Here is a 24,524-nt window from a genome sequence, read left to right on the forward strand (position 1 = left end):
GTTACAGCTGATAAGACTGGCTGATCTGTTGGATGTCAGGTATGAGGGAAAAATAGGAATCAAGGAAGATGTTGAAAATAGGAATCAATGTCTTTGATATGATTTTTTGGGCAGATAAGAGGTGGAATGATAGACCAAGGAGTATAAACCAGATCAAGAGAAAAGTAATGACAAGAAGGAGATTGTTAGTGTGGGTAGAGATAAAAGCCTTAAAAGGGTCAGAAGTATTGTGAAGATGTTTGCAGAAGTAATTAAAGGAGGAAACTGAGAAGGCAGAAGGCTACGGCCAGAGGGTCATAGCCAGAGCTTGAAGGGGACACAGTGGGATGAACCACAGCAAGGTACTAACCCAGAAGACTGGGCACCTCAGAACACATTGGTTGCTTGTCAGGGATTCTCAAACATAACTGAGAGTGCAGTTTAAGAGAGGAGATTTGAAGTTCTTCTGATTGTGCATTGAGGTAGAGCCAGAGAAAACTGATTTATTTAATAATTGTCTTATCTTAACCCTCTTCTAGAATAGTCAGCCCATAGAGCACAGTTATTCATAAGCAAGTTTTCTGGTACAAGTGATCAACAACTGTTAGCCTCTTTTCTCTCTGCCCTTTTTCACAAAACAAAGTTCAAGGTTATGAATTCAATAAGCCATCAATATAGCATTTTGATACAGGATTGATTGATTAATTGATTAATACTGAGAGATGAATGAATCTACATTTCTATGGCTTGAAAAAGCAGTACATTTTCTCAGTCTGTCATTTTGGTTCATTATTGTCAAAAACTCATTGGAGGAATTTTTGTAGTCCTTATAGTGAAATGCACTTTTGAGACGGGTTAAAAATAGGCTTGATAAGATATGGAATGTTGAATATATCTTGATTTTTCATTTGAGAATTTCCACGTCAAAAATGTCTGTCTTGAGACTGAATGACAAGGCCACTGAAACAAAAGCCAACTTCAACTTCCTCCCTTTGCGTCCTAAGTAACACAGAATGATTTGAAAACAATTTAAAACAAATTTTAAAGAAAAGATACTAAGCCATGTTTTAAGATTCTAGGGCAAAAACTAGCGCTCAACACACATGTATGCACACACAAAAATAGATAGGTATGCACACACACACAGTCTTTCTAAAACACATACAAAAAAAAAAAAACTTTAAAAAAAACTCCATTCTCAAATGCCCTTGGGAAGTTCAGCAATGAAAGGATTCATTTTCATCTCCCAACTTTATATCAGATTCATCAAAGGTAGTAGTTGACCCCAGGCATGGACTCTGAGATGCTGTTCAGCACTGTTTTTAAAATTTTGTTTTGTTTTTTGTGTCTGGCTTTTTCACTTCTAGATTTTTCTGCAAACCCTGACTTGCCATTTCAGATCATTTCTTCTACATGGAAAAGTTATTGAGGAATAGCTAATGATCAACCTTTAAATTTCTCCATTACAAAAAGTATGTAAATGTCTCCAAAGGCCAGAGAATAATCATAATAGTTAATATTTTTGATCACTTATTACCCATTAGGCAGAGTTCCAAGGACTTGACATAAATTTTCTCTTTTAATCCTCACAACAATATCATTAGGTAGGTATTATTATTATCTTCATTTTGTAGATGAAAGCTGGCAGGATGAAATATGTAAAATATTTTTCCAAGGGCTGATAGCCAGGTTAAGATAGAGCCAAAGTCCTCCATATGTCACTCTTGTAAAAGGGAGTCTTTACATTAAGAAGCCACTCATCTAATTTAGATATGTTTGAATTATAGTTTCTTAAAGCTCCCAAAGTCTCAGTTATTTCTGCATAAACTAATAAAGTGCTACTCAGTATAAGTGTCAATTGTCAGATTCAAACTCAATCACTATGAAGATTATTGAGATACCAGATTCATTGACTCTGCCATCACACAATGCATAATCTAGTTCTGGAAGCTCCAGAGCTAAGTGATTAAGAGTACAGACTTTGAGGCAATACACATATGCTTCTGATGGAACTACTATCATCAGGCTATGTTGAGGCCACTACATTTTCTTAGTAAGCCAAAAATTATCTTCTTAAACAGGATTTATAAATTTTAACCACAAGCTGCCATTGTAAGAATGAAATGAGATGATTACATAGAACCTTTTGCATAATGTCTGGCTTTTGTAAACTGCAGCTATTGTTATTGACACTGTTGTATTAGGTACACTTCTAAGAACATAGCAGTAGTACACGGCATTCTGTGATAAATTCCAAGCTACTGGTATGTACAGTACATGTTCCACAAAGCCAAGCTCTAATCCTCTCTCTTCCACAGAGTTCTCCCTGAGGGAGTACATGGTGCAATTTTAAAAAACGCTTGTAAAGGATAAATGAATTGAGCGCTCCCCATCTGAAACAATTTTTCCCATGTCTGAGCTTGTATCTGTTTAATGTCCATACTGTCTTGTTTTTAGGTCTTAGAGTCACATTGTGCTTTTCAATATAATTTTTTTTAATTTTTTTATTATACTTTAAGTTCTTGGATACATGTGCAGAACATGCAGGTTTGTTACATAGGTATACATGTGCCATGGTTGTTTGCTGCACCCATCAACCCATAATCTACATTAGGTATTTCTCCAAATACTATCCCTCCCCTTGCCCCCCACCCCCCAACAGGCCCCGATGTGTGATGTTCCTCTCCCTGTGCCCATGTGTTTTCATTGTTCAATTCCCAGTTACCAGTGAGAACATGCGGTGTTTGGTTTTCTGTTCCTGTGTTAGTTTGCTGCAAATGATAGTTTCCAGCTTCACCCATGACCCTGCAAAGGACATGAACTCATTCTTTTTTATGGCTGCATAGTATTCCATGGTGTTTATGTGCCACATTTTCTTTATCAAGTCTAACACTGATGGGCATTTTGGTTGGTCCCAAGTCTTTGCTATTGCGAATAGTGCTGCAATAAACATATGTTTCCATGTGTCTTTATAGTAGAATGATTTATAATCCTTTGGGTATATAACCAGTAATGGGATTTCTGGGTCAAATGGTATTTCTAGTGCTAGATCCTTGAGGAATCCCCACACTGTCTTTCACAATGGTTGAACTAATTTACACTCCCTCCCACAATGTAAAAGTGTTCCTATTTCTCTACATCCTCTCCAGCATCTATTGTTTCCTCACTTTTTAATGATTGCCATTCTAACTGGTGTGAGATGGTATCTCATTGTGGTTTTGATTTGCATTTCTCTAATGATCAGTGATGATGAGCTTTTGTTCATCTATTTCTTGGCTGCATAAATGTCTTCTTTTGAGAAGTGTCTGTTCATATCCTTTGCCCACTTTTTGATGGGGTTTGTTTGTTTTTCTTGTAAATTTGTTTAAGTTCCTTGTAGATTCTGGATATTAGCCCTTTGTCAGATGGATAGATTGCAAAAATTTTCTCCCATTCTGTAGGTTGCCTGTTCACTCTGATGCTAGTTTCTTTTGCTGTGCAGAAGTTCTTTAGTTTAATTAGATCCCATTTGTCAGTTTTGGCTTTTGTTGCCATTGCTTTTGGTGTTTCAGTCATGAAGTCTTTGCCCATGCCTATATCTTGAATGGCATTGCCTAGGTTTTCTTCTAGGGTTTTTATGGTTTTAGGTTTTATGTTTAAGTCTTTAATCCATCTTGAGTTAATTTTTGTATAAGGTGTAAGGAAGGAGTCCAGTTTCAGTTTTCTGCATATGGCTAGAGAGTTTTCACACCATTTATTAAAAAGGGAATCCTTTCCTCATTCCTTGATTTTTGTCAGGTTTTTCAAAGATCAGATGGTTGTATATGTGTGTTGGTATTTCTGAGGTTCCTTTGGTTTATGTATCTATTTTTGTACCAGTACCATGCTGTTTTGGTTACTGTAGACTTGTGATTTTTGCACATTGATTTTGTATGCTGAGACTTTGCCGAAGTTGCTCATCAGCTTAAGGAGTTTTGGGGCTGAGACAATGGAGTTTTCTAAATACACAATCATGTCATCTGCAAACAGAGTTAATCTGATTTCCTCTATTCCTATTTGAATGTCCTTTATTTCCTTCTCTTGCCTGATTGCCCTGGCCAGAACTTCCAATACTATGTTGAATAGAAGTGGTGAGAGAGGGCATCTTTGTCTTGTGCCGGTTTTCAAAGGGAATGCTTCCAGCTTTTGCCCATTCAGTAAGATATTGGCTGTGGGTTTGTCATAAATAGCTGTTATTATTTTAAGATATGATCCATCAATATCTAGTTGATTTAGTGTTTTAGCATGAAGGGGTGTTGAATTTTATCAAAGGCCTTTTCTGCATCTATTGAGATAATCATGTGGTTTTTGTCATTGGTTCTGTTTATGTGATGGATTACGTTTATTGATTTGTGTATGTTGAACCATCCTTGCATCCCAGGGATGAAGCTGACTTGATCGTGGTGGATAAGCTTTTTGATGTGCTGCTGGATTCAGTTTGCCAGTATTTTATTGAGGATTTTCCCACTGATGTTCATCAAGGATATTGGCCTGAAATTTTATTTTTGTGTTGTGGCTCTGCCAGGTTCTGGTATCAGGATGGTGCTAGCCTCATAAAATGAGTTAGGGATGATTCCCTCTTTTTCTATTGTTAGGAATAGTTTCAGAAGGAATGATACCAGCTCCTATTTTTACCTCTGGTAAAATTCAGCTGTGAATCCATTTCATCCTGGACTGTAATTTTTGGTTGGTAGGTTATTAATTACTGCCACAAATTCTGAACTTGTTATTGGTCAATTTAGGGTTTGACTTCTTTCTGGTTTAGTCTTGGGTGGGGGGGTGTATGTGTCCAGGAATTGATCCTTTTCATCTAGATTTTCTAGTTTATTTGCGTAGAGGTGTTTATAGTATTCCCTGATGGTAATTTGTATTTCTGTGGGATCGGTGGTGATCTCCTCTTTATCATTTTTTATTGTGTCTATTTGATTCTTCTCTCTTTTCTTCTTTATTAATCTGGCTGGCAGTCTATCTATTTTTCTAATTTTTTCAAAAAACCAGCTCCTGGATTCATTGATTTTTTGAAGGATTTTTTTGTGTCTCTATCTCCTTCAGTTTTGCTCTGATCTTAGTTATTTCTTGTCTTCTGCTATCTTTTGAATTTATTTGCTCTTTCTTCTCTAGTTCTTTTAATTGTGATGTTGGGGCGTCGATTTTAGATCTTTCCCGCTTTCTTCTGTGAGGATTTAGTGCTATAAATTTCCCTCTAAACACACTGCTTTAACTGTGTCCCATAGATTCTCATACATTGTGTCTTTTTTCTCGTTGATTTTAAATAACTTATTTATTTCTGCTTTAATTTCATTATTTACCCATTAGTCATTCAGGAGCAGGTTGTTCAGTTTCCATGTAATTGTGCGGTTTTGAGTGAGCTTCTTAATCCTGAGTTCTAATTTGATTGCACTGTGGTCTGAGACACTGTTATGATTCCTGTTCTCTTGCATTTGCTGAGGAGTGTTTTACTTCCAATTATATGGTTGATTTTAGAATAAGTGCTATGTGGTGCTGAGAAGAATGTATAATCTGTTGATTTGGGGTGGAGAGTTCTGTAGATGTCTATTAGTGCCACTTGATCCAGAGCTGAGTTCAAGTCCTGAATATCCTTGTTTATTTTCTCTCTCATTGATTTGTCTAATATTGATAGTGGGGTGTTAAAATCTCCCACTATTATTGTGTGGGAGTCTAAGTCTCTTTGTATGTGTCTAAGAACTTGCTTTATGAATTTGGGTGCTCCTATGTTGGGTGCATATATATTTAAGATAGCTCTTCTTGTTGCATTGATCACTTTACCATTATGTAATACTCTTCTTTGTCTTTTTTTATTTTTGTTGGTTTAAAGTCTGTTTTATCAGAGACTAGGACTGTAACCCATGCTTTTTTTTTTCTTTCCATGGTAAATATTCCTCTATCTCTTTATTTTGAGCCTGTGTGTGTGTCTTTGCACATGAGATGGGTCTCCTGAATACAGCACACCAAAGGGTGTTGACTCTATCCAATTTGTCAGCCTGTGCCTTTTAATTGGGGCATTTAGCCAGTTTACCTTTAAGGTTAATAATGTTATGTGTGAATTTGATCCTGTCATTATGATGCTAGCTGGTAATTTTGCCTGTTAGTTGAGGCAGTTTCTTCATAGTGTCGATGGTCTTTACAACTTGGTTTGTTTTGCAGTGGCTGGTACTGGTTTTCCCTTTCCATATTTAGTGCTTCCTTCAGGAGCTCTTGTAAGGAAGGTCTCATCATGACAAAATCTCTCAGCATTTGCTTGTCTATAAAGGATTTTATTTCTCCTTCACTTATGAAGCTTAGTTTGGCTGGATATGAAATTCTTGGTTGAAAATTCTTTTCTTTAAGCCTCACTCTCTTCTGGCTTGTAGGGTTTCCGCAGAGAGATCTGCTATTAGTCTGAAGGAGTTCCCTTTGTGGGTAACCCAACCTTTCTCTCTGGTTGCCCTTAACATTTTTTCCTTCATTTCAACCTTGGTGAATCTGACAATTATGTGTCTTGGGGTTGCTCTTCTCGAGGAGTATCTTTGTGGTGTTCTCTGTATTTCCTGAATTTGAATGTTGGCCTGTCTTGCTAGGTTGGGGAAGTTCTCCTGGATCATATTCAGAAGAGTGTTTTCCAGCTTGGTTCCATTCTCCCTGTCACTTTCAGGTACACCAATCAAACGTAGGTTTGGTCTTTTTACATAGGCCCATATTTCTTGGAGGCTTTGTTTGTTCTTTTTCATTCTTTTTTTTCTAATCTTGTCTTCACACTTTATTTCATTAAGTTGATCTTTAATCTCTGATATCCTTTCTTCTGCTTGATTGATTTGGCTATTGATACTTGTGTATGCTTCACAAAGTTCTTATGCTGTGTTTTTCGCTCCATCAGGCCATTTATATTCTTCTAAAAACTGATTATTCTAGTTGACAATTCCTCTAACCTTTTATCAAGGTTCTTAGCTTCCTTGCATTGGATTAGAACATGCTTCTTTAGCTCAGAGGATTTGTTATTACCCACCTTCTGAAGCCTATTTCTGTCAATTCATCAAACTCATTCTCTGTCCAGTTTTGTTCCCTTGCTGGCAAGGAGTTGTAATCCTTTGGAGGAGAATAGGCATTCTGGTTTTTGGAATTTTCAGCCTTTTTGTGCTGGTTTATCCTCATCTTTGTGGATTTATCTAGCTTTGGTCTTTGCTGTTGGTGACCTTCGGATGAAGTTTTTGCGTGGTCATCCCTTTTGTTGATGTTGATGCTATTGCTTTCTGTTTGTTAGTTTTCCTTCTAACAGTCAGGCCCCTCTTCTGCAGATCTGCTGGAGTTTGCTAGGGATCCACTCCAGACCCTGTTTGCCTGGGTATCACCAGCAGAGGCTGCAGAACAGCAGAGATTGCTGCCTGCTCCTTCCTCTGGAAGCTTTATCCCAGAGAGGCACCTGCCAGATGCCAGCCAGAGTTCTCCTGTATGAGGTGTCTGTCGACCCTTGCTGGGAGGCATCTCCCCATCAGGAGGCATGGAAGTCAGGGACCCACTTGAGGCAGTCTGTCCCTTAGCAGAGCTAAAGCAATGTGCTGGGAGATCCGCTGCTCTTTTCAGAGCTGGCAGGCAGGAACTTTTAAGTCTGCTGAAGCTGCGCCCACAGCTTTCCCTTCCCCCAGGTGCCCCAGTGACATGAGAGTTTTAACTATAAGCCCCTGACTGGGGCTGCTGCCTTTCTTTAAGAGATGTCCTGCCCAGAGAGGAGGAATCTAGAGAGGCAATCTGGCTGCAGCAGCTTTGTGGTGCTCAGGTGGGCTCTGCCCAGTTTGAACTCCCTGTCTTTGTTTACACTGTGAGGGGAAAACTGCCTACTCAAGCCTCAGTAATGGCAGATGCCCCTCCCCGCACTGAGTTCTAGTGTCCCAGGTTGACTTCAGACTACTGTGCTCACAGTGAGAATTTCAATCCAGTGGATCTTAGCTTGCTGGGCTCTGTAGGGGTGGGATCAGCTGAGCAAGACCACTTGGCTCCCTGGCTTCAGTCCCCTTTCCAGGGGAGCGAATGGTTCTGTCTTGCTGGCATTCCAGGCGCCACTGGAGTATTAAAAAAAAACTCCTGCAGCTAGTTTGGTGTCTGCCCAAATGGTTGCCCAGTTTTGTGCTTGAAACCCAGGGCACTTGTGGTGTAGGCACCAGAGGAAATCTTCTGGTCTTTCGGTTGCGAAGACCATGGGAAAAGTGTAGTATCTGGGCCGGATAGCACCTTCCCTCATGGCATGGTCCCTCATGGCTTCCCTTGGCTAGGGGAGGGAGTTCCCTGACTCCTTGCACTTCCCGGGTGAGGCAACGCCCCACTCTGCTTTGGCCCACCCTCCATGGGCTGCACCCACTGTCTAACCAGTCCCAGTGAGATGAACCAGGTACCTCATTTGGAAATGCAGAAATCACCCACCATCTGCATTGGTCTTGCTGGGAGATGCAGACTGGAGCTGCTCCTATTCAGCCATCTTTCAATATATTTTCTATAGGTACTTTCATCTCTTAAAGCTATTTAAATTGTTCACCTATTTAGATGCTGTCTCCCGAAGGATTCATTAGTTCTTAAGGGAAGGGGCTGTGTACTTTTCATATTTGTGTATTTCACCAAGTCTCACACATGGCATTGTGCACTGTAGGTGTTAAAATAAATTTGTTACTTTTGATTGTATTGAATTAATTTGCCTGGATTTGATTTTATAATAGGTCTAGGATGATTTCCATAGGCAGATAATGCCTTTCATTCTTCTATGAGTATAATTGCATAATTCCGTCATATTTTTCCTCACTGGAGATTTGAAGGGAGCAAATTGTTCTAGAATCAAAATAGTTGGTCTTTAGAAGAGAAAGGCACAATTTAAAATAGATGATTACTTACTATTAAAATAAAAACTAAGAAAAATCTCACATTTAAAAATCTTTACTTTTTGTCTACAGCAGTCAAGATGTTGTTAAGAATAATAATTGTAAAGCCTTTTAACAACTTCTTATATAAAGTAGTTGGCAGAAATAAATATTTAATGCTTTGTCCATCATTCCACCTTTGAAATTGCCTGTCCAGGGAGAAAAAAAAATCACATCACCATATTTATATATTGCATGGCAAAATATTGAGAATATATTTCTTTTTATTTTATTTTATTTTATTTTATATTTTTGAGACGGAGTCTTGCTCTGTTGCCAGACGGGAGTGCAGTGATGCGATCTTGGCTCGCTGCAACCTCTGCCTCCTGGGTTCAGGCGATTCCTCTGCCTCAGCCTCCAGAGCAGCTGGGACTACAGGTGTGTGCCACCACACCTGGCAAATTTTTTGTATTTTAGTAGAGATGGGGTTTCAACATGTTGGCCAGGGATGGTCTCAATCTCCTGACCTAATGATCCACCCGCCTCAACCTCCCAAAGTGCTGGGGTTACAGGCGTGAGCCACTGTGCCAGCCATATTTCTACATAAGGAAGAAAAACGGGCAAAGAAATTACCTAGCAAAATAATAATACAGGTTGTTTATTGCCATCAATTTAGCTCAATTAAGCTTACTTTTTTTTTTGTTATTGCATTGTTTTGGCATTACCAATTATTTAATAAATATTCCACTTTATCAGTATCTATAATAATGCTATTATAGACAGTAGGGTGAAGGGGAACAGAGAGTGAATGCAGGAGATGTGGAACTCGGAGCTGACTTCAGAGTTTACAGTCAGATTGGGGAGGTGACATATAGGATAGAACCATGTATTCTTATGACTCATGAAGAAACAGTGTTCTGATGTGAACTATACAGGCAGTGGTTCACTGGGAATATCTACCGGAAGCAGCTAAGATATGAACTGAACTTCATTTAAGTAATTTGTCAATTCATTTGACTAATTCCCTTACTTGATTTAACAAATCAAGTAAGGGAAGTCAAATAGACCAGACCAAGAAGATTGCTCCATTTCCTATATGGTCTACAAACAGAGATTTTACCATTTATTTGCCATTAAAACAGTCTACAACAAATCGAATGGAAGGAAAATTTTAATTCTTTACTCAATTTATCCAAACTACATAGACACTTAGCTTTTCAGAGTAATAGTTTCTTAGTCTATTTCATTAATTCCAAAGGATGCTAAATTGTTTCAAGGATGAACCTGAGGAGAATTTTTGCTGCTTAGGGAGATTTTCTTAAATCCTGCTAGTGACTGCTGATATCACGATATCCACGTGGCCATGCAATTGTGAAACCTCTGTGTCATATGCTTGGATGTGTTTGCTGCACAGTCATACTAGAAAAGATTTGGACATCACTTCCCACACTTTTTAGTATAGAAAGATTTCTAAGAATTAGGGTTTTGAAAAAAGGTAAATATTTAATGTAGATCACACACACACACACACACAAACATGCATACAAACATATAAAGATACTCTATTTGAAAAGATCTAAATTTTAATGAGTACTTACCCTATACTGGCCCCAAGATATTCATTCTGGTTCCAGGAATGGATTCCTGTGCTTATCTTAAAGAAAAGAAGCCAAGGAAGGTAGAAACTTAGCGGAGGCTCCTTTTTTGGTTAGTACTACAGCTGGAATTTGGTCCCAACTCTGATCCATACTTTATGATGAGATCTCTTTCTGTTTATTGGGTCACTTACAATTAAAACAAGGAAATTAAAAGGCAACCAAACTATAAATAACAAAAAATTGATGGCACTGTTTATATTTTGTTAAAGAGGAAGAGAGTATTTCCTGTGAGGCTGAGGTGCTTTAGAAAATGTTAGATGAAGGCTCAGATTTTGAAGCTCAGGGATATTTGAGAATGGAATAATCCTGCAATAAGCCAGCATGTCAGAAAATGTAATTATTTTTCCTCTTTTTTACTTCTTTTTGGCACTATTAACAATTGTAGAATTTATTATAGATACCATAAGTGCCTTGCCATCAAGTGGATTACCTGTGGAGAAGACAAATGTGAGTATAAATTAGGATGGAAGAAGTCAATGGGAATCTGGAAACTGGAATCAGCATTTTATCCTCCCTCCACTGAGATCACATAAAAATGAGTAAGCACATCCTGCTTCCCCCTTTCTCTGCATGCTGTCTTAGCAACATAAATACTAATTGGTTGCTATAGTGATCTCAAGTTTGTAACTAGACCTGAGATATCTAGTTAACAGTGTCTGAAGGTGAGAAGATGAATGCCTCTGCTGTGGGGTTTTGTAGGGTGATGGTCTTGGAGTATGAAAACTGGCAAATGTCACCTCAGCTCCGAAAGCCTGGTAAATTTGTTAATTTTATCCTCATCATGTCTGACTAGTTCAATTCATCTACCTACAGAGGCTGGAGTGCCTTCATATAAGCTGGTCTCTGAAGTTGACAACTTCCATAAACTTGCAGTCAATGAGAAATACCAGTTATGGGCAGAATTTAGCACTTAATACACTTTTTATTTTATTGCTGAAAAGAGTTCAGCAGCACTAAGATGATTTAAGCCATCAATGAGATGCAGTGGAAACAGCCTAGTAAAATCACAGTCAGCCTGTGCCTCTTCTCCATGACTCATGGGTTTATTAAGAAATCTCATTCTTTAGGGCCCAGAGGATGAACAGCATTCCTCTAAGTCAAGACCCTTGTGCTTTAATTGGTGGCTGCCACCAATCAGCCACAGAGCGTGTCATGCAACCTTTACAGGTCTCCCTTTCCTCGTTTATGAAGGAGATGATAACTGGGCCTCCCTCCCAGGGCTGTTATGGGGATTAAGGATTGAATTATTCTAAAGTACTTTGCAAATACAAGTGTTATATAAATGCTAAATACTAACCTATGGCTTTGATTTCATTAGCGTTTCCCCTTTGAAAGTTATAAGGTGAATTCAATAGTATAATGTTCAACAGAGAATTCTTCTCTGTAAAAAAGTAAATATACACATATGTATGTATGTATATGTGCATAGATATAGGTACATTTATATGTATGTATCTATTGGTATACATAATTATTATGTTTGCTTATTTAATTAGTGATTACCTAGATATTGAATAGTACTTTTTCTATAGTCCTAGAATTGGCAAGTGGCCACAAAAAGACAGAAAAAGAGTCATCATGTAACTATTAGGTGGTGGGAAACCCTTGCAGGTTGTATTTAGAAACATAAGAGCAGGGTCAGCTACTCTCCCATCACATTTTCTCTATCTCCTCCCTCAGCCTATATGAAAGAGAAAGAGAGGTCAAGGGGTTTATTTAGGATGTAAGTAAGAAAAAGAGTACAGGGATTCTTCTGTCTCTACCTTAAGTCAAGGGAAAATGGAATGCTATGCATCTACCCCACTGAAAGTATGGTGCTAAAGGGCTCAAAGGGAATCACTGAGAGGAGGACATAGCAGGAAGAAGAGGTATCTCTTTCTTTTTAATTTGTTGGACATATGTGTGGGCTGGGTTTCTGTGACTATTTATGCAGGGAAAATTGGAGAGGACAGACTGGAGAGAAGGGGCTTCAATGAAGGGCTTGCAGTCCTGCTATTTGGCTTGGCATGAGTATATGAGTATCTCTTGGTTGAAGAGGAAGTATGAAAAGTAGTCATGTTTGAGCCATCTTGCCAGTAGCCAACCCAAAAGAGCTGGCTAATGGGAGAGGAGACTCCAGCAGCAAGTGGCTGTTGGGCAGACTTAAGGGACCTGGAGCGGAGAAATTCTGGTGATGTCACAACACACTGGATCACTGGCATCAGAAACTATGCAGTGAAGAGTTCCAGTAAGATTCCACAAAGAACTCACACTCAAGTCACACAGTAGAATGAACATCTGCATGCCTGCTGCACTGAGGCTATCTTACTGTATTTTGGCCATTTTCAGCCTCTCTTCTCCCTCTTCTTCACAACTGAGGAGTAGAGATCAAATGGAAGAAAAAGTGGAGGGTACCCTGTCCTAGACTAAGACTCCTCTATGTTCCTAATCATTAGGTCTCAAGCTCATCTACCTCAGGGAGAGTGAGAGGAAAGGAGCATTAAGTTCCATATGAGATTAAATTTGACACTAAATGGGAATGGGCTTTTTAGAACTTAAATGCTTGGAAGGCGATTAGATTGATGAGAAACATCATGGGCATGATGGAAAAGGGAGATTTGACAATGTCTGGGTAAAGGCAGTGATTGGGAAAAAATAAACCTGCTTTCTGGCCATTTAATAAAAATATACATGCAACATGGCCAGGCGTGGTGGCTCACTCCTGTAATCTCAGAACTTTGGGAGGCCGAGACGGGTGGATCACTTGAGGTAAGGGGTTTGAGACCAGTCTAGCCAACATGGTGAAACCCTATCTCTACTAAAAATACAGAAATTAGCCAGGAGTGCTGGTGTGCACCTGTAATCCCAGCTACTTGGGAGGCTGAGGCAGGAGAATGGCTTGAACCCCAGAGGCAGAAGCTGCAGTGAGCTGAAATTGTGCCACTGCACTCTAGCCTGGGTGACAGAGTGCGACTCCATCTCAAAAAAAAAAAATATATATATATATATATATATATATACACATATATATATACACATGTAGACACACACATGCACACACACACACGTGACAAAAAGACTTCATAGATTCTTCACTGTGCATCTCTTCCAGAGTAATTTCTGTTTGCTGTACATCTCAGTTCTTCCATAAAAACAAAAATACACAACACGGACCACAAAAAATAGGCACTCTTTGTTCCTGCTTTGAGTTCAGGCCTTTATGTGTATACTCATCTCCTAAAACAAAAGGGCTAAAAATAACACGCAACAATCACAAACAGATGAAAAACTGAAAAAAGAGAAAAACTCCAAATAAAAGGTTAGTTCAATTTTTAAAATCAAGATACATATTATGGAACACAGAAAACAAACATGCTTATATAATCTGAACAGTCTGGAATTTATTAGGCAGCTGGGCTCATTAGGCAAAGTAAGGGATCATCAAAGTGATATCACTATTCATTTATAGTGAGAAACGAAGTAGAAACTTGAGAGCCTAAACAGAGTACAGCAAGGAGGCAGATGTCACAATTCAGTACAGCATATATTTATATTTTTTATTTTCATTACAATGAAATGAATATTTTGAACATTTAAAAAATTGTTTTATTTTACTTTAAGTTTCAGGATACACGTGAAGGATGTGCAGGTTTGTTACACAGGTAAACATATGCCATGGTGGTTTGCTGCAACTATCAACCCATTGCCTAGGTATTAAACTCCACATGCATTAGCTGTTTGTCCTGATGCTCTCCCTCCCCTACTTCCCTGACAGGCCCTAGTGTGTGTTGTTCCCCTCCCTGTGTCCATAGGTTCTCATTGTTCAGCTCTCATTTATAAGTGAGAACATGTGGTGTTTGGTTTTCTGTTCCTGTGTTAGTTCGCTGGGGATAATGGCTTCCAGCTCCATCTATGTCCCTGCGAAGGACATGATTTCATTCCTTTTTATGACTGCATAGTATTCCGTGGTGTATATGTGCCACATTTTCTTTATCCAGTCTATCACTGATGGGCATTTGGGTTGATTCCGTATCTTTGCTATTGTGAATAGTGCTGCAAATGAACATACACTTGGTTTTGATTCATTATTTAGACTGGCACTCTCATCTCTTAGTGTTTAATTAGTATGATGATCTTCATGATATAACTGAGAATAAAATGGCCAGTGATTTGCATGTAAACAGAAAAATTTAAAAGGTGGTACTAATAGATGCTTGGTAAATGACCAATGCACCTTTAAGAAATTTACATAGTTTATGTTATTTAATGCTCACAAAAAGTATAGGAGGTAGGTACTGTTGTTTCCATGTAATAGAGGAGGAAACTGAGGCCCCCAAATTTTAAGTGGCTAGCCAAAAACACAGTGATAGTGTGATTGGCTTAACTTGTTTTGTTGTCTAATTAAACAGACCTTTATAAATTCCATTGTCGAAGAGCAAATCATTAAAACGAAGACTTTTTTTATTGTTTCCTAAGGCATATACCTTTAAACCTGCTTCATGATGTATGACTCATCTCTGTTCCTTAACCCCGTGGCTACTAACGCTGCTGGGTAAAATCAAAATTACACGTCAAGGCAGATTGGGACCACTATAAATTGGTGACCAGCTATACCATAGCTCTGGTTTTACTGTCAATAGAGGAGGAAAGACACATGCATAGTGAAGGCAACATTTGAAGTCTTTGAAAAGGGTCTATTTTTGTTGACTCACAAGCAAGACATTTGGTGATGTCCTAATCAGGCCAGTTTGTACTGTAATTTTTCTCATTGGAAATTATGTTTTCATGTGATTATAAAACATATTTTTAGGCAACCAAAATAATAATATTATATCATGATTGGAAAAATAGTCTCAAAAATATCTCTCAACCTGTTTCCCTGAAGTGCAACAAATAAACAGGAAAAAAATTTATCTGGTGACCCCAAGTAGAAACTAACCAAGCAAGATCCTTTATTGCAGGCCTTCTCAGGCCATTGAAAATGCTGATGTGAATTTGGAGTCTTCTAGATGGGATATAATGCATCTCAATGTGTTTCTTGTTCATTTATTATTCATTCAGCAAGTATGTATTGAGTGCCTATTTCGTGCTAGGAGATATTCTGGGCATTGGGGTTCAGCAGCCAACCAGACAGACAGACTGCCTAGTAAAACCCACTCCAGGGTAAGATGCTGACCTATAGTGGAGGAATAGGACAGCTGCTTATCTTTCCGTTGTTTCAAGCCAAGGAAAATGTTAACTAGAGAAACATTTGTGAGAAGAAGAGGGGATTATCAGCAGGAAGCCAGGCATCTGCCTACCTTTTCCCTTTCTGATAATTAACCATCATCTCCTTACTTTCTCATCTTCTTTGTATTGATCTTTCATCATATAATGGCCACAAATAGCAAAAGGAAGGCTTAATAACAAACCTTAAAATGAATAAATAATTACAGCCACTTATCTTCCTCAGCCAACTGATTATTTGTTCAGTGACACTATTACATAAAATGAGGTTTACATAATTTAAAAGAACATCGTCACACAGTTTTTAGAGGTTTTTTTCTATTTGTCCTTGCTTTTGATACCCTTTAAAAAGCAATAGAAAGATATATTGGTGCTGGACATGTAGGGACTGAGGGAACGGTTCTATATAGACAGAGGAGTCTTTAAAACAAGAACATGCATCAATTTAAAATTAAATGCACTTTTTACACTTTAAATTTTAGTATTCAACCCATTTCATAATGAGTATGATTGTTACCTCTCTAACAAGTCTAATCTTATCACAAAAATATTGTCTACATGTGATACTATCTGGTCATCTGTCTTTAGTCATCATACAGATATTTTGATACCGATTTTCTATATATACACTTCATTTATAATGTCTTTTCTTTGGTATTGTAAGAATAAAATTCTTTATGATATTATTTCAGTGTACATAAAAAAAATTTCTAATGATACTGTCCTTCAAGAATTATGTGTGTGTCGCCTGAAGTAGAGTCTCAGTAGACAGAAATGCAACGCTGCCCCTCCTGTGAGGAGCTTGAACTGGCTATGATTCCATGAGCAAGATGGAGAAGAAAACTGCCAATCCAGAGACTACTTTTAGAAATACTTGATAGGAAAGATATGTAAAAATCTAATTTTTTGGAATAGCTATCTTATGATCCCAGAGTTTACTTTTGAAATATATATTTAAAAATGTGAAAGCATATAAGAAACTGACGTTCTACATTAAAAATCAACACATATTTATTGGGTACCTAAGAAGTGCCAAGTACTGTATTTTATCTCATGTTTCTTTCTCTGTGCACAAGCTTTGCAATTTCTCTCTCTCCCACTTCTGGCCAACCACCTTTGATTTTCCTACCCTGAATTCTCAAATAACTCTAGTTTGAACAGGGACAGTTTATCTTGGGTCTTCTGTGTCCAAATTTACATAATATTTCAATGAATCCCATAGCAGAGCATCCTGATTTTCTTAATTCTAAATTTCTGATTTTCTTAATTCTAAATTCTAAAAATGTGTCTTCTTGATCCTGTTCATGGGTCTGAGTATGGCTAGATTATGATGTGCTGACTCTTGGTTATGGCAGAAGATATCTGGATAGGAATTCTCCCTGAAAAGGGAGTTAACAGAAGTCAGCTAGGCTGTTTGGATTGCAAGTAACAGAAATTTCTGTGACATATTAATTCTTCCTTCAGGAAAATAGCAAAATGGCTTTATCTATTCCAGGTTTTACATCTGGAATCAACAACAAGAAGGAGAAGGAACGTCTCTTTTATGTAACTTTTAGGAGCGATGACAACTTTGCCCAAAGCACCTAACTGGCTTTTCTCTAAGATTTCATAGATCAGAAGTGGTTCAGAAGCGCCTTTCTAAACTGACCACTGCCATAGAAATCCCAGTTAACATGCCAGGTATGATTACTGACTGACAAGTCAGAATATGTTCCCAGGCTGAGGGGGAGGATTAATTCCCCTTCTTAATTCAAGAGAAGGGTCACTACAAACAACATTGGAATTCTGTTAAGAATGTGCATCTGAAAATAAATCTATTATTTCTTATCATGTTATTCTGCTACTAACTTCTCTCCTATGAGGAATTAACACCAAAATGCTGCTTAGTGAATTCCCCAAATTAACTAAGATCCATAGATGCTGGCCCACTAAAAGATAGCCCAAATGTACAACGTCACTAATAATCAGTGAAACGCAAATCAAAACCATGATGAGATACCATTTCAATCTGTTAGTTAGAATGACTATTCTCAAAAAGACAAAAGAAAACCAGTGTTGACAAAGATGTGGAGAAAGGGGAATATTTACTCACTGTCGGTGGGATTGTAAACTAGAACAACCATTATGGAAAACATTATGGAGTTTCCTAAAAAATTAAAAATATAACTACCAAAAGATACAGCAGTCCCACTACGGAGTATATATTCAAAGAAAAGAAATCAGTATGTCAAAGAAATCTCTGCATTCACATATTTATTGCATCATTATTTACAATAGCCAAGACATGAAATCAACCTAAGTGTTAAACAATAGATAAATGGATAAAGAAAAAGTGGTATATATACAAAATGAAATACTGTTCAGTCATAAAAAGAATGAAATCCTGTCATTTACAACAACATGTAAAGATGAACCTGGAGGATATTATGCTAAGTGAAATAACCAGACACAGACAGACAGACACTGCATAATCCCACTCATATGTGGAATCTAAGGGAAAAAAGGTAACATCATAGAAGCAGAAAGTAGAACAATAGTTACCAGAGACTGCTGAGGGGAGGGGAAAGGGGATAACAGGGAAAGATCACAATAGGAAGAAATAAATGTTGGTGTTCTATTGCATAGTAGGATGAGTATGTAATGTACTATTTTAGTGAACAGTAAAATATTGCATACTACAAAATAGCTAGAAGAGGGGCTTTTGGAAGTTCTCCCAACAAAAAATAATAAATGCGTGAGATAATGGATGCATTAACTATTTTGATTGGATTGGAGTAGTTACAATATAGATATATATTGGAAGATCAAATTGTATCCTACCAATATGTACAATTACAGCGTGTCTATTAAAAGATAAATATTTTTTTAAAAAAGATAGCCCAAGCTTCATAATGTTATACTGGGTGTCTAGATTTCATAATAAATAAGACTGATTGAGTTTGTGTCAATTTGTGTATGTATAAGTATATATGTTATTTAACAATCCAGAGACCTTGGGCAACTCATTTCACAGTTCTTGAAAGAGTCAGTTACCAAGTGTGCATGTGTGTGTGTGTGTGGAGGCAGGGAGGTTGTGTGTGCAGGGGAAGTTGGGGGTGTCATACAATTTGCGCAACATCCTTACCAGACTTTTTTTAGAAGGAATGTTGTTTGCAGAAGGGTTAAGGCTGTGAAGTGTTATGCAAATGTATGCCATTATCATGCCCCTTTCTCATTAACACTCCCAAATCCTTCATGCAGACACAAAATATCCGCAGGAAAAAAAAATATTTTTTTCATGTAAATAAATAAAAATATGTAAAAGAATGGTTTGATTAAAACTGGCTGGTTTGAGATTTGGTCTTATTTTGAAATGAGGTCAGCCTAGTTGGGTATTGAATTTCAATAGAGAAATTTTGCATGGCTCTCTGAGTTATACAAAGATATTTTAAATGTTGGGAAAAAGAAAGCCCCTCACAGATAGCAGCAGGAATCACACTGGCAGAGTTGAAGGAAGTAGAGAAGCAAATGCAAACTGAGGAGAACAAATACATATTTTCTCTCAGGGTGTTCAAAGAGCAGGAGAATAAAGGAGACAAAGGGAGGCTGTGATAGAAGGCAACTGATACTGCACCTCCAGAAAGAGGAGGGCTCACTGCTGAAAGGAGCTGAGTGCAAGAAGGGTGCTCAGGGGCCACAGGGACTGTGTGGAGCAGTGACAAGGGAATGGTGCCCAGAATCCAGTCTCCTGGGGTTTTGTCCAGGCCTTGCTCTTATCAAGTCTTTTGACTTTGGACATGTCATGGCATATCTAGGACTGAAGTTTTCTCAACTGTGAAATGAGGAGTCTGGGTAAGAATAGACTGTTTCTCAGAACAAACCTGGTTCACTGCAGGTCAGGTCAAGGATTATGCATGCCTCACTCACTGTACATACCATTGTTGCGGCCCCAAGAAGCCTCAATATACATAAAATGAGACCATGCAGGTCAAGTGTTCTTATTGATGGGGGTGCACACATAAAATGGAGATCAAAGTTTTGAGATGCAAATATAACATCATCTTTTCTTAACATAAATGCAATGGAGGTTTTAAATGTTTAAACTCGAAGGCAGAAAGAAATAGCCTTTTTATAACTACCTTATTGGAAAGTGGGTTTTCAAAAATGTCCAGAAAGATATTGGAAATTTCATAAGCATTATCCTCTGCTGACGGTTGTGATTTCAGCCCTAGACTTGAGCCCTGTAATCTTCTTACAAAGATCGACCCATGTGATTCTTACAAGTGCCCCAGATGAGAGCCAAGGCCCTAAAGGAAAAGATGGCTAACATGACTGGATTCTCCAAAAAGTATATTGTCATTGACATTATTCATCACATGGCTACACAAAAGTCAATGTCAAAATTATTTTTAGAATTCAGGGCTAGAATATAAAATAATATGTACAGTTTAGCTATTACCTATCTACTAGACATAATTAAACATTATACACTTGAAAAATATATACCAATACTTTTTAAAAATGTGCTTCTTTGGTGTTCAGATTATAAGTGATTTTCAATTTATTTTAACAATTATAAGTGATTATTCAACTATTTACCTCAGCTTCAAGAAATCTCAAAAGCAAATTTGAAACTCAAGTCATGGCAACTAGATAGACAAGTTTTAACTCATATTTTGTTTTCCCCTTATCATTGAAGCAGATTTTTAAAAATTATGCATTATTATTTCAAGTATACATTTTAGTATAAATTTCTTTACTGCCATAGCGTAAAACATAAAAAAAGAACAGAAGAGAAGGTGTAGGGGCAATGAATAAAGGGAAAAATTTATGTCTTAAAAAGGGGAGGATGAAAACAAGGGGAAAGAAAGACAGGAAATGAGACGGCAAGAAGGAAAGCATAGCAGGCTCATTCAAGAGGAACTCCTCTGAGCCTGCTGCTATCATACATTCAGAAACACCTGTGTTTGGAAAGGACCATGTCATTTTCAGCTGAAGTGAGGGGTGCTTTAAGAATGAGAACCAGAATGTGAGGTCAGAGGATGCTTCATGTTCTAAGTTGTGAAACTGTCAACAGAGTCTCATGATGTGTACTGAATGGGCAAGCTGAGATTTCTGCAGAGCACCCATTTCAATCAAGAAATACATCTTCTAATTCCAGATAAGGCAGTGAGTAAGAAACACCTAGGTTGGTGTGACATCAACAATCTCCTAGAAAAGTACCTTCTATTTACTGAAATTATTCGGAATTAAGCCTGGGAGCTGCTTATCAACTAAATTTCCTGAAGCAAAATGTCAGTGTCACTTTATTTATAAAAGTTCTTTTTATCAGGGAGAGAAAAGTTGAAAATCAGATGTTCTAATATCATGTAAGTAATAACCCCAAAATGGCTTGATTTGCAGAATGACAGACTGTGGAAACTCTCCTAACACCTCCCAGTTGTGTAGTTTCCCAAATCAGTTTTACATAAATAGGAAGGTGTGCAATCTGCCAGTTAATATTAATGTGCTCATTTGCAAGTGAGTTAAAATAACATGACATATCTGGGACCGGCCTCATCGACCCCTTTGGTTAGTGGTGATTCATTAAGCGGTCACTCCTTAAGACAGTAGTACTTGCTTGAACTGCTATTTACATTTGAAGACCTTTCCTAGGAATTTACAAATTTTCAGCAGGAATCTACATCATAATTAGGTAGACAGGTTTGTCATGTGTGTTTGTGTGTGTTTAGGGGAGGGTAGGTGGACACAAGTGAAGAGAAGAAATGGGGTCACTGTAGTTGAAATAAATAAATTTAGAATTGTTCAGCTGATGTAAGAATGAGTTTGAACTGAGGGTAAGGTGGGTTTTCAAATAAATGGTTAATAGTGTTCTTGTGCAGAGCTTGGTGGGTTTCTTGAAATTCACTCTAGAGTTATCCATTTAACCCATTTTGGGGGACACATACCACATTTCAGTATTATTTTAGGTTTCGGCACAATAGTGCAGAGGACAAAACAGAAAAAAAAAAATCCCTGCATTTGTGGAGACAGACAATGAACAGGTGAGTAAATAAATGTATAGAATGTCTGGCAGCGAGAATGGGTTGGTTCAAAGGGTGTACAGTGAGACAGAGGTGACTTGTGTGGCCACTTTAGATGAGGGTGGTCTGAGTGACCATCTCTAATAAGGTGACATTTGAGAGGAGACCTAAGAAAGTGTGAGAATGAGTCACACAGACATCTGGAGGAAGAAAATCTCAGAGAGAGAAAGCTGTGAGAAGGCCTGGAGGGAAGAGTGTATTAGGCTTGTCTTGAAGAAGAGCAAGAAGGCCTAACCCAGGGTGTGGGCAGAAGGCTGTGGTAGATTACCAAGGTTCTGGTAGACCATGTAAGGACCTTGTCATTGCCTCTAGGCAGTTTTAGGAGGGGAATTTACCAGATTGACCAGTTCTGAGTTTTGCTTTTTTTTAAGGGTCACTTTGTTGTATGAAGAGTAGACTGCAGGGGCCAAAGGAAAGTGTTCAGAGAGCAATTAGGGACAGCTTTAAAATAAAAGGTATAAAAAATTGGCATTGAGAAAGAGTGGAGATAGGGAGAATGATGAAATCCTGGAGATCTATATTATATATATATATATATATATATATATATATATATACTTTTTTTTTTTTTTGAGACAGAGCCTCCCTCTGTCACCCAGACTGGAGTGTGGCAGCACGATCTTGGCTCACTGCACAATCTTGGGTCACTGCAACCTCTGCCTCCAGGGTTCAGGTGATTCTCCTGTCCCGGCCTCCCGAGTATCTGGGATTACAGGTGCCTGCCATCACGCCCAGCTAATTTTTGTATTTTTATGAAATACAAAATGGGGTTTCGCCATCTTGGCCAGGCTGATCTCAAACTCGACCTCAAGTGATCCACCTGCCTCAGCCTCTCAAAGTGCTGGGATTACAGGCGTAAGCCACAGAACCCAGCCCGATCCTGGTTATATTTTAAAGTTAATGCCACCAGATTTTCTGAGAGATTGTGTGTGGGCAATGACATAAAAAAGAGATGACAAAGATAATTGGATAAATCCACAACTTTTGCCTTTTTTTTTTTTTTCTACCACAAGTGCTAAATAAAGAATCAGGATTTTGGACCAAAACTTTCTCCTTTTGGGCTGCTCTGTTAGAATTGGCATACAGATAACTTTTAATGTTCCATGTCAACATTCTTTTCCATATGAAGTATGGTGATACATTTCTAGATACATTTCAGATACATTTCTACCCAACACAGAAATGATTCACACATGCTTGATAGATGTTCCTCCAAGCATGTGCTTGACTGAATTAATCAGCTTTTAAAATTGAACACAGGAAATCTAGATCATATCTTTTAGCATCTACCTTAACTTACCTGCTATCCCATTTAATTTTCACATATATGAAGAATTGTCCACCTCTATGAAAAAGTATATTTACAGTATGTGAGTATATGCGCTGTGTCAGGTAATTTATCTCATTCACATCTCTTAGAAACTGTGGATAGATGTTCTTATCTCCATTTTATATAGGAAAAAAATCTAAGGTTTATAAAGCCTTCCACCATATAGAACTTTAAACCTAAAATTATATATATATATATATTTTAAATCATGAGTGTGTGTTATAATGCACGCAGAAGAAGCATGAATTGTTTATAAATATGATAGATTTATCACAGTATAAACCCCTATATAACATGACATAGTCAAATCAAAAAATAGAACTCACACTCCAAAAGCCTTCATACCCCTCCAAACCACTGTACCTTGCTCCCCCAAAGTAATCATTATTCTGATGTTCTATAGTCACTTTTCTTTATTATTTGATCAGATAAGCATAGATTACTAAACACTATAGTTAAGTTTTGCATGTTTATATTATTTTAACATTTACATGAATCATGTCTTACAACATGTGATATTTTGTGTCTGGCATCTTTGACTCAATACTGTATTTGTGAAACTTATCCATGTTTTTGGATGTAGCCATGGTCCATTTACTTCCTGTGCTGCCTGCTATTCCATCATGTGACATATCACAATTTACTTGTCCATTCTGCCATTAAAGAATGTTTGGGTTGTTTCCTGTGTTTCGACTACTATGAAAATGATACTTCAAACTTTTTTTATGCACGTCTCTTAGTGCAAATGTTCACAGATTTCTGCAGGCTTCGTACTAGTGAAATTGCCAGGTTTCAGGAAATATGTATCTCCAACTTTACTAAATGATGCCAAACAGTTTGACAAAGGATTTGTACTAATTTACATTTCTACTAGCACCACAGGAGAGTTCCATATGCAACATTTTTCTATGCTAATATTTTATATTGTCATTCTTCTTAGTTTTAGATATTATGTGAGAACATAATAATATCTTATTTTGATTTTAACCCTTAGTTCACTTTTAATGTGGTTGAATTTTTTTTTCATTTTTGTATTTTCTCTTGTGAAATACCAATTTAAATCCCTAGCTAACCTTTCTTTTGGCTTGTTAGCATTGGTCTTATTGATTTGGAGGATATATTCTAGATTTTTTTAAATTTATATTTTTTAATTTTTAAATTTGACATAAAATTATATGCATTTATCATATAAAACATGATGGTTTAAAATATATACACATTGTGGAATGGCTTGGATTTTTAAATGTATTCCAAAATCAAGATTTTCATTAATTATATCAACTTCCATGCAGTGGCTTGCCTTTTTAATCTTTTTATAGTGTCATTTGACCAAATTTGTCAATCTTTTCCTTTAGGGTAGTGTTTTTGAATCCTGTTAAGAAGACAGACATTATTTCTTCATTAAGTACTTGATAAAATTTAATCATTAAAC

The sequence above is a fragment of the Pongo pygmaeus genome, chromosome 17 (assembly GCF_028885625.2).
Source record: "Pongo pygmaeus isolate AG05252 chromosome 17, NHGRI_mPonPyg2-v2.0_pri, whole genome shotgun sequence".
NCBI lineage: Eukaryota > Metazoa > Chordata > Mammalia > Primates > Hominidae > Pongo > Pongo pygmaeus.